This window comes from Lycorma delicatula, chromosome 10 (genome assembly GCF_047948215.1).
Source record: "Lycorma delicatula isolate Av1 chromosome 10, ASM4794821v1, whole genome shotgun sequence".
NCBI classification, from domain to species: Eukaryota; Metazoa; Arthropoda; class Insecta; order Hemiptera; family Fulgoridae; genus Lycorma; species Lycorma delicatula.
Genome location: NC_134464.1, coordinates 82,440,533 through 82,459,449, shown reverse-complemented (window position 1 = coordinate 82,459,449; position 18,917 = coordinate 82,440,533). Strand labels below are relative to the sequence as shown.

At 28.4% G+C, this 18,917-nt stretch overlaps 1 long non-coding RNA gene across 1 annotated transcript in view; it reads right to left on the bottom strand.

Annotated features, from left to right (window-relative positions):
- LOC142331180 (uncharacterized) overlaps nt 1-18,911 on the bottom strand; it is a 37,715-nt gene extending 18,804 nt beyond the window's left edge. Inside the window, exons 1-2 of the long non-coding RNA XR_012757914.1 lie at nt 18,820-18,911; nt 17,717-17,910 (exon numbers count right to left, since the gene is read on the bottom strand). This is a non-coding gene — a long non-coding RNA (uncharacterized LOC142331180). The remainder of the gene's footprint in view (nt 1-17,716; nt 17,911-18,819) is intronic.
- Between the last annotated feature and the right edge of the window lie 6 nt (nt 18,912-18,917).

Here is an 18,917-nt window from a genome sequence, read left to right as displayed (position 1 = left end):
GAGTAAGCTATCGACGTTTATAACTTAAAAAAAAGACAGAAAAAACACTCACATTGTAGTCAATTTTTACTAAATTAGTATTTCAAAAACATCTACCAAAAAATAATATAAATGAATTATTAAGGAAACAAATAAGAAAAACGTAAGATTTATGATGACGTCGAGATTCTCTAGATTAGCACTACCATAAGGATCTCATGAATACTGAACAACATTTTAAAGGTTTTTTTAGAAACGTTTTCTTTCAAACTGGCATAAACCCAACCGGCATTACTCGTAGATAAAAATTAAAATAAACTTGGTAATTCATGAAATTCCTGCATTCCCAGCTATTCCAATTACGAGAGTCGTTCAATAATTAAAGACACAAATTGCTCTGGAGCTACAACGATTTATAATGAATGTGACTTTTTGTTCACTTTTCAACATACCAGCTTTTGCCAGCTGCAAAGAAACCGATTTCCGGAGCCAATTTAGTACATTTTTTTTTTGATGACATCATTCGCATTAAAATTTTTACCAAGTAACATCTCGTTACGTGAAACGAACAAGCGGAAATCCTACGAAAGCCAAGTCAGGACTATATAGGAGGTAAAGTTCTAGTTTCCGATGCAATTTGTCGATGGTTACTCGAGTTACATGAGCTGTGTTAGGCTGAGCGTTATCGTGAAGGAGAACGATGTCATTGCGTTGAAATCCAGCGCGTTTTTCAACACTGTCTTGTTGATAAACATATCAAAGAAGTATACGCTGTTTATTCTACGCTGATTTTATAGAAAATCTACAAAAACCGGGCCTTTTGTATCCCGAAAGACTGTCATGATTTTTCCTGTTGCTGATCGAGTTAAGAAATTCTTTTTAACAGGTGAACTCATGTGCTTCCATTCGATGATGATGTCTTTTTGATTTCTTCTCGTAATGGTGAATCTATGTTTCATCTCAGGTCAAAATACTATGAAAAAAAAACATCACCTTCCTGCTGACACCGTTGTTTCAACTCTTTGTACGGCGAGGTCTTATCTACTTATCTTTCGACTCTCTTGGAACCCATTTTACACTTGTCGGTATTAATGTTATGAACATTACCGACATTTACTTGTAACTTCTCGGCTATAATTTCAACTATAAAGCTACGATACTATAAAGCTAGTTCAACTACAAACTAAAAGCTCTTTTTTAAATAAGAGAGTCTATACTAGTTTCTAGCGCTGAAGTTGAAACTTCAATCGGTCATCTAGAAGGTGCTCGTCAGTCATTGAAGTTCGACTATCTTAACATTTTTCTACTCCTTGTAAATATTTTGCGTTTCATACAACTTTATCGGTATTGTTTGATCGTACGAGAATAATATTTTAACCGATTTTTCACTTTCGGAAAGAAAAACGGATCATTGTAAGTTCTTCAACTAATTCGTAAAAGGCACGATGACCGCCATCGTAAAATGAAATTTTGATGTTATAAACAAAACAGCTTTACTCAGACAGCTGATAAAAAGTCATCACAAGGTTAAAAACGTACTGTTCTGAAAGTATCATAACCCTTTTTTTTGTTTAACCTTCGGGTCCACCGTTAGGCATGCTTTAGAGGATGAAATGAATCATTTGTAGCGTGTGTGAAAATACCATGCCTGACCGGGATTCGAACCCGGGAACTCCGGATGAAAGGCCGAGACGCTACCACTCACGCCGGCCTCCGTGGCGTGAGTGGCGTAACCCTCTTACCGTCTGTGATTTTTATTATTACTGAATGAATTTCGTTTTACCTTTCAGAAAATTTGCTATGGTATAATATTTTCCCTTTACAGGGCAATTTCTATAAATCTAAAGATAGCAACTATAACATTTTCCCTAAAACTAAAGTATTATTATAGTACTTTCCCAGGAGGTAAATTAGGTTGAATACATTAGCCGGGAAAGTAAAAAAAATAACTAATTTTCCCTAATAAAAAACGTTTTATAATGCGTTAAAATTCTGGGTACCCGGTTATATATTTTTTTTTAATTTTTCGACGATTTGAGTTTCCTTAGACCCCAAAGAAAAAAATAACTGGGATGCCATCCTTTACATATAGATTCTGTAAATCCGGTATTTTTCTATTTGTTTTATGTAATATCTCTGGACCCCGTGAACAAAAAATCACTAAATTTAATACAATGTTATCCCGATAACGCGGTTATCGGGAGGCTTATGTGACACCCGCGTTATAGGCTAACCCCGTTATTTCCAGAAGTAAATTTTAGATCACAAAGGCAGTCAATTAAAAATATAGGAAAACTCAAGCAATAATGGTTTAATAGAAAAAGCCAATACAGTATAATGTGTACTTACACAGAAACAAGTATAAACGATTAGCATTTCTTAATCCTATTTTATTTTTTCAGGTACTCAGATATTTTTCGGGGACAGGTTATAATCCGCGTTTTATCCGTATCTGCGGTATATCAAGCAGCGTTATAGCGGGGCTATAATGTATAATACTGTTAATTTTTTATGAAAATCTGATCGTAAATCTACAAAACTCGCAACCTTGAGATGGATACATTTACCGCAAACTTCCCACGAAACGTTAGTAATGAAAAAACTTTTATGGAGAAATTTTTTATGGTGAAACTTTTGTGGGTTTTTTGTTTTTGCTAGAAAGAAACATTTAACTTTCTTTCTTAAAAAAAGAAAGCAAACTTTTAACTACCTTTTTTTTTAAGAAAGTTAACTTTTAACTTTCCTCGTACCCAAACCGAAAACAAACTCAGTTAAGAGAAATAGAAAACAGCAACATTGCTGCTAAACTTTCCCTGTAAATGATCTAAGATATGATCCCTAATACCCCTTCCATTACCCAACCCTTTTTCCTCCCGTCGCCTAGCTTTAATAGTATCAAATCCAAATACATTGATATCACAATGCCAAATTTGATGATTTTTTATCAAATCAATCCAAATAGATACCATCGAGCACGCGCATGCATACACATATACACACATTCTACACATACATTCAAACAAACAGAATTTCCCACCTGTTTTTCATTTTTCGATATTTCATGCTTCTATCCAAAAAACCAAAAATTAAAGTGGGAAGATGATTACAATGTAGGTGGAGGTTTTTTGGCATCATTACCATATTCACCTCTTATTATACAGCACTTAGTAGTACTGCAATGTAACTGCCACAAAAAATAAAAATTGCACATAAGGTTGGGTTTAATTCTTTGAGACCCATGACTAATCATGATCCTTGCTTAATTTGTAGAAAGGTTTATTGAAACATTTTAAAACAATATTTATTAGTAATGTAAAAAATTTAATTTTCATCTCTTCCTCCTATCTCTCCTTATTAGTATGTTGAAGCATCACAAATGGTAAGACAGAGGTTGATAGTTTGAAGCCCAGCTAAATCAAATTAAATAAATATTTGCACATCCTAGCCTGGTGATTCATATATGTAACAAGCTACAATTATTATACGAACAAGAGACACAGCCTAAATCAAAGAAAGCTACAAAAACATTCCAGAAAACATTGATTATATGGCATGAATTATCTGGACAAATAATCTTCCTCCCAAATAAAAAATTTCAAAAATCTAATTGTTATTGATTATTAAACTTTTTGACAATTTAAAGTATAAATATTCATATGTAAAGGGAAGTACAAACCAGAAAGACATGCTTTTCTTGATTCTGAGACAGAAATGGGTGGTCATTTTTAAAAATTGCTATATATGTTTATGAAACAATTCAAGATTTTTTAAAATTATTATTCATTTGTTAAGAAGGAAATGAGTAAATTAATAAATAAAGTAACAAAATAAATACATAAAAATAGAATTCAGTAATGGCTTTTTTTTTTTTTTTTAGTATTCTAACTAGACTAATAATTTAATTAACAACCTAACCTACATACATTTATGGGCTGTGAGTCAACTGGTGTAATATAATTCCCTTACAACTTAGCATGTTCATCTGGAATATTTAAAAGAGTAATATCCTGGAAAATGATCACAAAAGTTGATGTCATATAAAATTTATTTGTAAAACAAAAAAGGTTTATTACTTTTTTCAATACCACTTAGAGATTTTCTGAAGAATATCCAGTGAATCAATTTAAATTTCGTTTAAAAAATACCTCACCTTATTATAATTTATATTTACAGGATTATTAAACGGCAAAGCTATCTTATATTTCCATGTTTATTTCTAGTAAATAAAATATATAGGAACTTGGTCTAGGAGTTAACATGCTGGATCTAAATCAGCCGGTTTTGGGTTCGATTCCTGGCAAGAGTCTGTGACAAAAATTAATAATAATCAGTCAGTAAAAAAAAGATTAAGCTCAAATATTTGAAATTTTGAAAAGGTACAAAATCTCTTTCAAATAGAAATAGCAATTTATTAGTTATTCAATGAAGATATATCAAAACAAGATTTGTCGAAGGAAAATAAATCAAATATGATAAAACAATTACCATAAGAAATGTACTTACAAATTTTAAAATGACTTCTACAAGTCTTTTAAAAAGACTTCTACAATCTTTTTGATTTAATTAAGTTTTTTTATCCCTTTTTTTACAAATTTATAATTATAATTCAAAAGTTTTTTTTAATATAATTTGAAATAAATATTGTAAGAATGACCTAATACAATATTAAAATGAATTTCTTCAGTATAAATAATCTTTTATCTGATTAATTCACTGAGGATAAATTTTTCATAATGAAAAATGTCAATAGATAAGAAATATTATTTATAAAATAACTTACATTAAGCTTCCTATTCATAGATAGAACTAATACTTGAAAAAAATCAAAGTAAATCAACTTGGAAAAACTCTTGAAAGTATAAAATCAAGGGGCGCTGCTAGCACCTGCTCTGGCAAGTATGACAACTTGACAGAGAGGCGATGATGCTATCTCTATACTTTTTAAAACAGGGTTTTTCGACACCTTCCGTTCCTTCAAATTTATTTTATTATTAAATGACAATGATTTTGAATATATGGATCGTGTTTAAGAATCATAAATAAAAATGTAATCTGCGCAAAACACTGTTTCAATTAGCATCGTTGTTTTTTTATTGCAACACGTCAAAGTCCCACAGTACTACTCTAAAAATATTCAGACTTCAGAAGTGGTCCGACCAAGATTAGCTTATCAAGATCAGTCAAGAACAACCCAACCAATTTTAATAAAATTTTAACATGCATATCTAAATTTCAATGAAACTGATCTTAGTAGTTTGGAGATGTTTGAGCCTCAAAATTCTATACATAGGTACAGATAAAACACATCTTGTGAAGTATTTTTCATGATTTAATTAATATTTAAAAAACTGAACATACTTAAACTGAAATGTATACTGAACACTGTTCACATTTATAACACACTTTTTCAAGACAGAAATTTGTCTCTGAATTTATTTTCAGAATTAGTTTTTTTTTTTTACAAAAATATTATTTTGGAGCAAGTATTACTTTATTTACATGGAACTCTATGAACAATTACATCTTCAACTTTACATAAAAGATTTGAAGATTCTTTTCCTAATAAGACTAGCAATCTTCAATAATTCATTTAGTAAATACAAGATAACATAAGTTACAAATTTTCTAATTAATGTCCAGTGAAACAGAAACTTATCACACTTTTATCAATTATCATACAAATAATCTAAATCATTCATTCAATAAAAAAGCTCTCAGTTATAGACAAAATATTAGTAATGAAACTAAAAATAACTACAGTTCGGTCCTTACTCTTCAGTGAAAATAAAAATGCAATGTTTCTTTCATTATATTTACTTCAGTATTTATCTCTAAGATTATGAAAGTACATGTAGTAAAAAAAAACATACTCAATTTAATCATCAAACATAATCTTCATGAAGTAGTTTTTGTAGTTTTTTCAAAACTTTACTGCTTTTTTCAGCTAAATTGACCATAATTTGATTAACCACCTTCAATACACTCTATAAAACAGGAGTACTTCTTTACTACTACAAAAAAAATCTATGGGCCAAGCATTAGAAAAATGATCTGAGGAAAAAATGAATGAAATGAATAAAGATGATTGGAAACCATACTGCAAACATGTACAAAATAACTGAAACTGAATGTAAGAAGATAGAGCAAAGATTTTGTAGTTTTTTTATAAAATCAATGAAATGTCAGATAAATTTATCATACACCTAGACAGTGGTAATGAAAATGACTGTTCTGATGAAGATAGAGAAGATGGTCAACTTTTACAGGGGCTAGACATGTAATGCAAATTTCAAGTAAGTGTTAATAGTAACAATAAAAGTACAATCAACAATGAAAATTTTTTTATTTAGAATTAAAAGAAAAGATTTTTTTAATTCTAAATAAAAAACTTCTAAACATTGTACAATAATAATTGTACATCTAAATTAGATGTGATCACTACTAATTATGCAATAATGAATTACAACTAATAAAACAGTAAAATATTAAGCAAACATAAATAAAAGTACAATGATTGTTACTGTTGTCCTATTAGATTGGAGTAAATGTTTTCAGGTTTCAAAAATGGAATCGATCAAGTAACCCACATCTTTACTCAATTTATTTCAATCAAAAACTCACAGTAATTTTACAATACTTGACTGATCCTTTGACTTTAACCGATCAAGTATGGTCAAAGTCCTGTGTGGTTTTAATTGAAGATAAATCAAGTAATGATGTGGGTTACTTGGTCGATCCCATTTTTTCTATAGGGATCCCACTTTAAAATGAGACAAATTGTTTTTATCCTACAAATTTTACTGGATGAATTCAGTATGATATGAAACATTATTAACAATACTATTTTAAAATAAGTTTTGATATATTTTGTTCATCACACCTCTTCGTTGAGATCTAGTATACAAATGGTTTGCAAAAAATATTAGCTGAACATAAATATGTTTAGGCACAGAGTTATATGAAGAAAAGAATGTCTTATATTGAAATATAAAATAAAAACTTCATGTAATAGGAAAATGATCAAATGAAAATTTAAGCTTGATAGAGTGTTTTGATTTCATATTTGTATAGAGTTGAAGATGGAAATGTCAATAGAATTACATGTAGATAAAGTAATACTTGCTCCTAAATAATATTTTTTTGTAAAAAAAAAGATGATCACTAATTTTGAAAATAAATTAGGAGACAAATTTCTGTTTTGAAAAAAAGGCATGGTTGTATTCGGGAACAGTGTTCAATATAAATATTAAATAAAACATGAAAAATACTTGACAGGATGTTTTAATTTTTTGCATAGAGTTCAAGATGGGTTGAGACACATCTTCAAAGAAAATTCCTTTAAGGCAATGGAATGTTCCAACAAGATTTTTTTTGTACCACACCATACAACCAAAATAGTAGAAAAATTTATTGAAGAACAAAACATTAAGCAATTCCACGACCAGGCAACTTTCCAGGCTTAAACTCAATTGAAAATCTTTGGGCAATAGTCAAAAAGCAACTCTCAAAAAAGAATTGAACCATAAAAATTGACTTCATAACAGCACAGCAATAATATCGAAAGAAAAAAAAAAAAATGTGTACTACAGTTGTTCAATACATTCCAAATTTTGTACATGAAGTGATTAAGAACAAAGGAGAAGTTATTAATTACTAGATATTTTAAAATTGGACAATTATGACTTTTTTTCTAAATAAATTTACTTCTTATTAAATAACTTCTCTGTTCAAATGACCAAAATACAATGTTTTCTGCTGTGAATGATATCACTCTACATTCATAATCTTTCCCTTCATCCAGTTGTTACTGGGAAGGACTGCAGATCATGGAACACCATGAAACTCTGACTTACCATCATTCTTCCTTAAAATCTTTTTATAGTTCTGTACTCTTTTCCAGGTTTTCAAATAATATATCATTATTTCATATTACTGATTAATAATTAAAGAATACTTAAAAATTTAATAAGTAATTACATGCATAATTTTACTTAACAATTCTCTTACAATAAGTTGAACATTGCAAGTTAATACACAGTAAAAAAAAAATGTAAATATTTTTATACACTGGGCAGTGACACATGAGATATTACATTTCTTTATCAATTTAAAACCTATCTTTTATATTTTTTAAAAATGTTTGATGCTCTTAAAAACATTTTTAATGGCATGACAAAATGTGACATGTTAATATGATTAAATAAATTATTCTCTAAATGCTGAAACTCTTTCTTCCGTAGAACCTTCTTAGCAACACCTTCTTCAGTAAAGCTGAAGAACTGTTGTTAACTACAGGCCTGAAGAAAAAGTTCCAATTTTGAAAGTGGATTTATTTAATAATTAGGAATGCAATTCTTATCATAGCCAATATACTAATACATTTTGGTGATCTAGATAGCTAAGTTTTATAAAGGTAATTAAAAGAAGCTGGCTTAGTATTGCATGAATTTCCCGACTACTAATAACAACAATTAAAAGAGATAGAGCAAAAAAATGAATATATATGTTTTAGAGGTGGGAAATAAATTTGAAGAATTTTTTTTTTTTTAATATTCATTTGTAGGTTAAGTTTATCAAATTTGCTTAAGTAAAGTTTTCTATAAATCCCCTTCAATGAAGGCTAAAATATGAAAAAAATGTTTCTGCATTTTAGGTTCCAGGTCTATAATATTTTTAAATTTTAGAAATTTCTTGGTAGCTCGATAAATTTCAAAAAATTTCTGAAAGATTTTTAAACTGAACAGAGATAGAGCAAAAGAACAAAACACATATAGCGTTTCAATTTCAAGAGGTGGGGGTTGATTTTTTGAAAAAAAATTTTGGATTATTTATGTAATGTAGGAAAAAATTTACCCAGAGTTTTTTTCAAAAGTCCCTCCAAAGAAAATTGAAATTGGTTTTTTCACATAATCCTGCCACTTTCCCCTTTAATATAACTATTCTAGCTATATTTTCACAAGGAAAGAAAAGCAGCCCTTACGTAAACAGACCAGTTATTTATATGTGGATTTGAATATTAGATCATGGATACCGGTGTTATTTGGTGGTTAGGTTTCAATTAACCACACATCTCAGGAGCAGTGACCTGAAACTGTACAAGACTACACTTTATTCACGCTCATAAATATCATCTTCAATCATCCTCTGAAGTAATACCTTACGGTGGTTCCAGAGGCTAAACAGAAAAAGAGGAAGTAAACAAACCAGACCTAAATTGACTGGTACGTATACTAACAGCAGACATTCAATAAAAAATAAAGGATTAAAATGTGTGATGGTTCAGGTAGAACAGGTGGATAGTTGCCATGTTTCCAAAATGCTGTAATTTATTTAGGCATTACATTAGTAGACACAGAAAAATTATACAGATTAAGTCTGACTAAACGTGCAACTTCTTTTAGTGCATACAACATACATACATCTTCTTTTTTTTTAGCAATTTAAGTGTTAATAATTGATTACTGTATAAAACTACTGTGTAAAAATGAATACATATGTAAATAATACCGAATAATTTACGGTAAAGTATCCTAGCAATAGAATAATATTAAACTTTTTTTTATAATTCATGTTACTGCTTTTCAGTTTTATTTATATATTCTCTTGAACACTTTCACAGTGATTTCTACTTCATCAGATGTATATTAAAAACATGAAAAAAATAATTTACTTTAAAATAAAGAAAAGAGTTACATATCTTCTTGTTTTTTTGTTACAATCTCTTTTTTCTTTTTTGTCACTTAATAAAACAAATTACATATTGCTAACATGGAAACTGTTTATGGAGATTATTGATGTGTTATGGCGAAACTTATATCACAACTTATATTTCAGTGTAACTTAAATCTAAAATTAACTATTAAATTTTTAATATTTATGATCTGGTTATCATCAAATCTTAATTTCTAATACTGTTGAATACCAGATGTACAAAATAGCCTGAACAGTAAAAAAGGAAATCGAGCAACAGTTGATTCATTCAAATATCAAATTCTAAATAACTCTCCGTAATCAATTTGTAATGAAATTATAAATATATAGAAACTTAACATTTTTACTTTATAATACTACTTATAGACCAGGCAATTTAAACTTAGATTATTAATTTCAAATATCAAATTGATGTTAATATTAACACTGTAAAATGTTGTGACAAAATGCATACTGAATACAACATAACATTAAAGGATTAAGGTTATAGTGACTTGTCATTGGTATTCATGAGGTTTTGTAATGGTCCAGTAGGACAGAAAGTTCAATAACCTGGGTCTTTACATAAAGTAAAGCTTCATGTGTATGAAGAAATTCCTTTAGAGTATTTATGTTCCTTTACACACACACATATATATATATATATATATATATATATATATATATATATATATATATTTATATGAAGGTTAAAATTTATTAAATATAAATACTACTAAAAGGATTCATCTTTAAAAAAAAAGGATATGGTAACCACAGAAATCACCTGTTGGTATCCTTATAAATAAAGCATTTGGATAGTCTTGCTTCAAAACACTCTCTAAAGAACAGGTTAAATTTGACAAAATATAGATATTTAACCAGGTTATAACACCAGGTTATTCCCTTTCCAATGAGTTAAAATTCAACAAAAGAGATGCCTGAAGTTTAGGAGAAACTTAATGCATAGAAGAGTACAATGTATCTCCTGAGCACAAACTGTTGTAACAAAAGGAATGCTAACAAAACAATTTGCTGATTCTTCTTTAGTAGAGTTTTTTTCATTAAAAAATTTGTCATTTTCCATGTGAAAGATTATGAACAGGTAGGAAATAAGTGTAGGAGATACAAAAATAATTTATAGAAACTGGTATGTTAAATTTCTATTGAATGCTTCTTGAGATAGGAATAAAATACAAAGTACAGTTTTAAAGTACAGAGCACTACAACTAACATGCCCTTATTACATAATTAATTTTATTAATCATGGCTTGTTGGTATTGATATATAATTTATTTATATAATAGTTTGCACTTACCAACAATTTTTAATTGTACGTTCAAGCGCTTTCGGATCAGTAATCCATCCTCAGGAATATTGATGTATTATAATTACAATTATTTACTTCACATAAGTTAGTATAATTAATGATATATTTACTTAATTAAACACATCAATGATCCTGAGGATGGATTACTGATCTGAAAGCACTTAAACATACTATTAAAGATTGTTGATAAGTGAAAACCATTATATAAATCTTATCATAGTTGACTAATTTTTGGGATTCTACTACCTAAATAACATTTGAAATATGATTTCATTAGTCACTAGCTTTCCATTATAATAGACAAAAATGACTAAAAACCTAAGCTAAGATGGTAAAATGTTACTACTTAAAATCTTATGGTTCCTAACACTTGGAACATCTGAGGAAATATCATTCTGGAAGTCGAAGGATGTGAATCAAACAAAATTCCAAATAACATTCAATAAACTGGTTCCAGCAGATCACCAAGCATGCTGGCCACAGTTCATTTAAGCTATGGCATAGAGTAAATTTAACTGTTGGTTAATGACCATAATAATAAATATATTTTTATTGGTTAATGACCATAATAATCAGTAGGATCTAAAGGGGGTGAGCAAATAGATTATCAAAGATACAAGTACCACTGTACAACCAATGATCTTAGTACATTTAAAAATGAAAGGTTTAATCCAGATAAAACTACGATTAAAGTATTAGTTCTACAAACAGTAGACCTAACTCATTTAGTATTGAATTTTATGAATTGAGATCCACAACTAAACTGAATTAATAAAATGAAAGTTAAATTAAAGAAACTAAATGGCACTGTTGATAATAAATTATCAAGGAATGTTTAAGAAATTCAACATGTAATCTTGCTTCAATAACAAAACTGGAGTCCTGGGAAACTGAACATAACTGACTGATGGTTATCAAGCAGATACTTCTTCCACAGGGTTATCTTCATTTTGTTTTCTATTAACTATTTTATAGTGTATTGAAAAACTGTATGTATTAGAACAGCTACAGAAACAGATGTTAGGCTTAAAAATGGTGTAAAAAGAAAGAGAAGTATCTGACATACAACTGTTTAGAGACTGAATAAAGATGGTGTATATAACATCCAGAGTAGATCGAGTCAATTAGAGGGTAGAATCAGCATACAGCAGTGGAAACGTGTCAACTGAAACTTCCCCTCCCCTGCACTCCTACTCTAATTACCCAAACTAACAAAGATAGCAATTTTAAAACAGAAAATTTTATGAAACATTATTACACATACATCATTTGTCTAAAAGAAAGGAACATTATTGAAAATTTTTAGAAAAATCAGAAATGATGTACAGCCATAGTCACATCATACAAAAAAAAGATGAACTTCCAACAGGTCAAGTTAACAGGGCTTCACTTCACTTAGTCAACAACAATAAATTTACTCTATAATGAAATAGGAGTGTTTTCATAAATACTACCACTTATACAGTTTACGTGTAAGGGTTATTTGAGATAGTGCAATTTAATTTTACAATCAATTCAGAGTTATTCTATCACCATGGGAAGAAGAATCTGAGTTTGGGATTCACTGAACTCTTATTGAACATTTAAACATAAAATAACTATTTTATTGCTTATACTGATCATAAAGGTGACTATTCAGTTTAATAAACATTATCACCTTCAATGTAAACTAGGTAAAACAAAATGTGACAAAATTTTATTAGTGCAAGACATTATGATGCGTTTCAGAGTGTGACTATGATTTCACGTCTTTGATGTTTTTAAATAACCCAATAACATAAAATACAGTTATTATCCTTTGGTATTTTAATCTGTTATGGAGTAAGCTCTGTGTTATAATAAAAGCTATAATATTATAATTACTATAAATTACACTAAATAATACATATCTTTCAAGAAAGTGTTCAAGTGTTCATGTAAAAATTTAATTTATTACCAAAATAAAATTTTACCAGCAAAAGTCTTAAAACAAAATAAAAATGTAAAAGACATTCAAAAACCTTGGCAAATAGAAAGAAAGAAGTGTAGTGTAAGCTAATAAATAAACAAGAGAGCAAGACAGTAGTAAAAATAAAAAGAACAGTTTAAAATATGAAAATTATTCAAAACTATACCTTTTCAGCTTGAAAATGCAAGACTGACTCTCCAAGCAATTGTATATTGAACTCTTACTTTTTACTTATTCCCTCTTTGTACACTTTTCATAACTAATTCATATCAGGCTAGAAGTGCATTAAATTTTTAGTATAGTAAATAGCAGACAAAAAAGGTCAGTAGGAAAATGCTGTTGATCAGTTGATTTTATTGGTAATAAGATGTACTTGTAATGTTGTATATTGATATTATTGTAATGCTTTGTATGATCTTTTATCTATCTATAACAAGTTATTATTTTATTTTTACATAAATTATTGGTTCAACTAACACAAAGAACCAGTTGACAAGATATTTTGGTCAGTTTGGGATCACAGATGATATTCTGGAACTTGTAAAGTTTTATTTGATTTTACATACTTACAGCAAGCTAATAATCTTTTTTTTAACGAACAATTGATCTAAAATTGATCAATAGTTATTTTTATTGGTTCTTCTGGATCACAAATAGACATCCAGATCTTTTAAAAATTTTGTGATTGGTTGATAAATAGAAGCTTGTCTATCTAGCTTGAATGGCTAGATAGAAGGATTTTTTAATACGATTATATATGTGACACTAAAGAATCATGGGTAATAAATAAAAATCATGTTTTTTGAGGTCCATAAAGCAAGATATCTTGTTTATGTCATTTATTTATATTTTTTAATAATAAATCATTTGAATTACTTGAACAAATGGACAACCAGTTTTTATTCTTTAAAAGTTAGTACACTATTTTTATTTTTTTTTTTTGTCTTCAGTCATTTGACTGGTGCAGCTCTCCAAGATTCCCTATCTAGTGCTAGTCGTTTCATTTCAGTATACCCTCTACATACTACATCCCTAACAATTTATTTTACATATTCCAAACGTGGCCTGCCTATACAATTTTTTCCTTATACCTGTCCTTCCAATATTAAAGCGACTATTCCAGGATGCCTTAGTATGTGGCCTATAAGTCTGTCGCTTCTTTTAACTATATTTTTCCAAATGCTTCTTTCTTCATCTATTTGCCGCAATACCTCTTCATTTGTCACTCTATCCACCCATCTGATTTTTAACATTCTCCTATAGCACCACATTTCAAAAGCTTCTAATCTTTTCTTCTCAGATACTCCGATTGTCCAAGTTTCACTTCCATATAAAGCGACACTCCAAACATATACTTTCAAAAATCTTTTCCTGACATTTAAATTAATTTTTGATGTAAACAAAACTATTTTTATTATTGTTTCATATTCTCTTTAATTTAAACTTTTTAGAAATAAACTATTTTTTTTTTTAAATTAGCAATAAAAATGCTACTTGTGCTGCATGAATTATAAAAATTTTTTAATATAAAATATATATTTTTTTAAAATTTCAATAATTTTTTTGTTTATTATAAAAATCAAGGAAAAATTAAATTTAAAAACTTCATGATAAATTTAAATTAGAACAGGTGTTGCATGGCATTCCGGAGGAGAATAAAAATAGTATGCAGAGATTTATAAATGTCAACATTGTTTTACATATTGTTTATAAAAAAATGACAGAGGATGATTTAAAAATTGAATAAGCCCATGTTAAAACAAAATATTCAAAGTGATGTTATTTTTTAGCCTCGTTCAATCACTTAATTAAATTTTTTATTAATATTTATAGACGTTAAAAGTCTTGTTAACTATCAAAAAAATCCTGGAAAGTTTTTTTAGATTTTTATTTTAGGTTAATTATGAAATTATAATTATACTTATAATTACATTTTAAGTAAGAATATTATATAGATTTGCTGTACATATAAAAACAAACAAAGCATTACAGGACCAGGATGCTAGCCTGTGATCCTAAAACAACCAAAATGTCTGCCAACCATTTTTGGCATTTATTTGAAGCCAACTGTTCATTAAAAAAAAGTATTAGCTTGCAAAAAGAAAGTCTAAAATCACACAAAACTTTACAGGATCATGATGTCTACTGCTAATTCTTTATGATGGTTGTTAGTTAGTAATTTATACATAAAAGAAAAGGAATAGCTTGTCGTAAATAACTTAAAAAAATACAAAACATTACAAGTTTATCATCTTATTACCAATAAAATCAACTGTACAACAGAATTTTTCTACCGACCTTTTCTGTCTGTCATTTACTAAACTAAATATTTAACACACTTCCAGGCTAATGTTAGTCATGTAAAGTGTACTAATTCCAGAACTATTCCTTACCAGCTATCTCCCCAGGACTGATCCACTTGTTTTTAGTGATGAACACTACCTAAACTTACCTGTCTTTTTTATTTCTTAAAAATATTTTATTGTAATTTCATAAGAAATATTTATGAAATTATAAATCTTTTTTTTTTAATTTGTGTACATTTGTCAGTGGGATGGATGATAAATTTTGTGACATCTTGTCATTAAAATTAAATCATTAAAATATTAAGTGTCATTTCTAAAGAAAGTAACTGAATAAAATGATGGTAAATTTCTATTAGATCATGGGTTTGTTTTACCTTATAAAAATTGTATAACTTTACATTCACAGGTTTCAAGAAAATTAAATCAATATTAAATAAGAAAAAACATTCAGTTTACTCATAAGTATTTGAACTTTAGGATGTGCCGAACTTAATTTTCTAATTGTTAATTGTTTATTGCTTCATTGATAAGGAGCTTAATTGCTTTAATAATGATTTTTAATTACATAGCACCTTTTGTTATTTGGCTCTCATGATTTACAGTGGAATGTATGATTAAATTCATGAAAAAATGTCTTTTTAAATTTTGGTGTTGATGTAACCATCACATTTAAAAAGTATAAACCAGATTTTAAATCTGCTGTGGGGCATTTCACGTTAAGATAAATTAAAAGCTTTACTTAAACCTGAGCCAATGTTTATTCTGGGCATTAGGTGTTTACATGTCACTGGTGGGCTGTAATACTGGTGGTTGAATTATGCTTTAAAAGATATTTTTTATTGGTAACATATTTGAAGGTTATGTGTTTGATTTAAATTGTGTTTATTCATTTAGAAAAGTGTTTTTATGCCTTTTTTTAAATTAGCAACTCAAGATATAAAAACGTACCAAAATAAAACTTAATTTATTTATTCTAAATGAATAAACAGGTTTGGTCACATGCATTTCAGAAACATTCATATTTCAAAACCTAACTGAAACACAAGTGCCACATCTAACCAAACTAAGGTAAAGTGTTTTTTATACCTTCACTTAAAGTTCATTGTAGCAGTATTAAAACTGTTTTATAAAAATAAAATTATATTTGAGTTTGTAAAATCAAAATACACTGGTTCAAAGAAATTTAAAAAGATCTAAAATTATTAAATATTTCCAAACAAATTTTGACAGACAGTATTTTGGAAAACTAGTTAGTGGATGAATTTAAATTTCCGAAGAACTGAAAAAGAAGTGCCGTGGATGGACTGAAGAATGGAGAGAAATGGAACGAATGAAAGAATTCTGTAAAAGAAAAGTTAGGACTATACATAAGTAATCCTTAAGATATCCCAACTCAAACACAAAGTTACTAGTTTTTAGTGAGATATTTTAATAACAGTTTATTAAAAATATTAATTTATCCTTCTTTGTGAAAAAAAAAATAGTCACTTATGCTTAAAAAAATGACATTATCCACCTCTCCCAAACCAGACATCAGAACCTTTTTCCTGTTTAGCCTCCAGGAATCACCATCAAGTATTACTTCAGAGGATTAATGAGGATGATATGTATGAATGTAAGTGTAGTCTTGTACAATCCCAGGTCAACCACTTTTGAGATGTGAGGTTAATTGAAACCCAATCACCAAAGAACAGCGGTATCCACAATCTAGCATTCAAATCTGTATAAAAGTAACTGCCTTTACAGGATTTCAATGTTGAAACTCTAGACTTCTAAATCAGCGGACTTACGAAAACGCGTTCACCACTAGATCAACCCGGTGGATCATACAACAGAACTGAATTTGTATAACTCAACCCAATACTTCAATTTATGAGAAAGGACCTTATTATGCTTATGTTACTGTTTTAATATATTACCAAACCATTTAAAAACATCTACCCACCAATTTATTTTTAAAAAACAAAAAAATTTATTTTACAGAAACAATCAAACTACAAATTTAAACCAACAACCATTTAAATAGTTTGGTTTTTTGGCAGAATTTATCTGCTGATAAATTTTTAAATAATACTAATTAGTATTTTTAAATACTAATTTAAATAATACTAATACTTTTTTTTCTGCATCCCATTCAATGTATTCATAAATTTGCATTCAAACAATTTTCATTAATGCCTTATGAATTGTGGATTGTTTGGTAGCTATTTTTTATATTTAGTTATCTTCACATACTTAGCTTAATATTATTTCATGTGTTTAACCATGGAAAAGCATATCTGAAGTATTCCTGAAGTGAGCTATGTAATGTATTATTTTTTATCAATCAGAATAAAATGTTTATTTTATTTATGTTTGTCTGTCTGATCCTGCATAATTACAGTAACATTATCTTATTAACTACAATATTTATAAAAATCTTTAAAAACAACTCATCTTCTTAATGCTTGCAAATATACTTACAGAAAATCCTTCCAAAATTATTGTGTAGCTTCTTTATAAGTCTTATAGAAGGAGATTCTGCTGTTGCACAACCATCTTAAAGAAGTCAAGAAACTCATTTAGTATTTGTTAAATAATACACTAAACACCAAATATTATGTATTGTGTTTGTTAATTTAAAAGATCTTCATAATGAATTTAAGATCAGCAATACACTGAAACAGAAGGCAATCACATATAACCTAACAAAAATTGAGCAAAAAAAAATAATGATACACTTAATATAACAAGATCATAGAATACATTAACAAAAACAATTCAGCTGAAATAAAGTCTCACATTATGCTGGAATATAAAAAGAATTACCGTAAATAAGTAACGCAAAGATATAGTTGTAACTCCCCTATGGGTAAATCAATTTAATTAAAAGTTGATGGCAGTAATTAAGAGGGATATTGGAGGAATTGTATTGAATACTACACTGTAGATATAAACATGTTCACATTATTTGATGAAACTTTACCATTCACCTCACAGTAACTGGATGCAGTAAACTGGATAATGATCAAACATTACATAAAAGCAACAAATTGGACTACTTTTAAACCTCTGGGACCACTGTTAGGTATTGCTTCAGAAGATGAGATGAATGATTTGTAGCTTGTGAAAATGCCATGTTTAACCGGATTGGACAACTTAAAAAATATTAAATCACAAATCTTCATTAACTCAATGAATCCCTCAACTGTACTTTGTAATCCAACGCGCTAATCAACAAACGACTTGTGTAAATGTCTGATGGTCAATTTGCATTATCTCATTTTTCATGCATTAAAAATACCAAAAATTCATTAAATTTAAATCTTTAATTTTATTTAATCTTATAAAACTAAATAAAAAATACGGTTTTATAATTTGATATATTCGGTACCGGCAAGCAAAAACAATCAAATTCTATTAGAAACATTTACCTCTACAGCATTTGTTTTGCGTTAATCTAGTCTGTTTATTAAATTCTTTCTCTTACAGTTGATATAATTATACAACGTAAAATTTTTGAAAAAGAAAAATTATTAACAATTACCATTAAAAACGTATTTAAATTATAAAAACTAGTTGTTTACCTTCTTGCGAGCTACAGGTGACGATTCGTTATAGCAATAAAATTTTAATTCAAATCAAGACGCTAGAGTTTAATACTACACTCACAATCTTGGTAAAA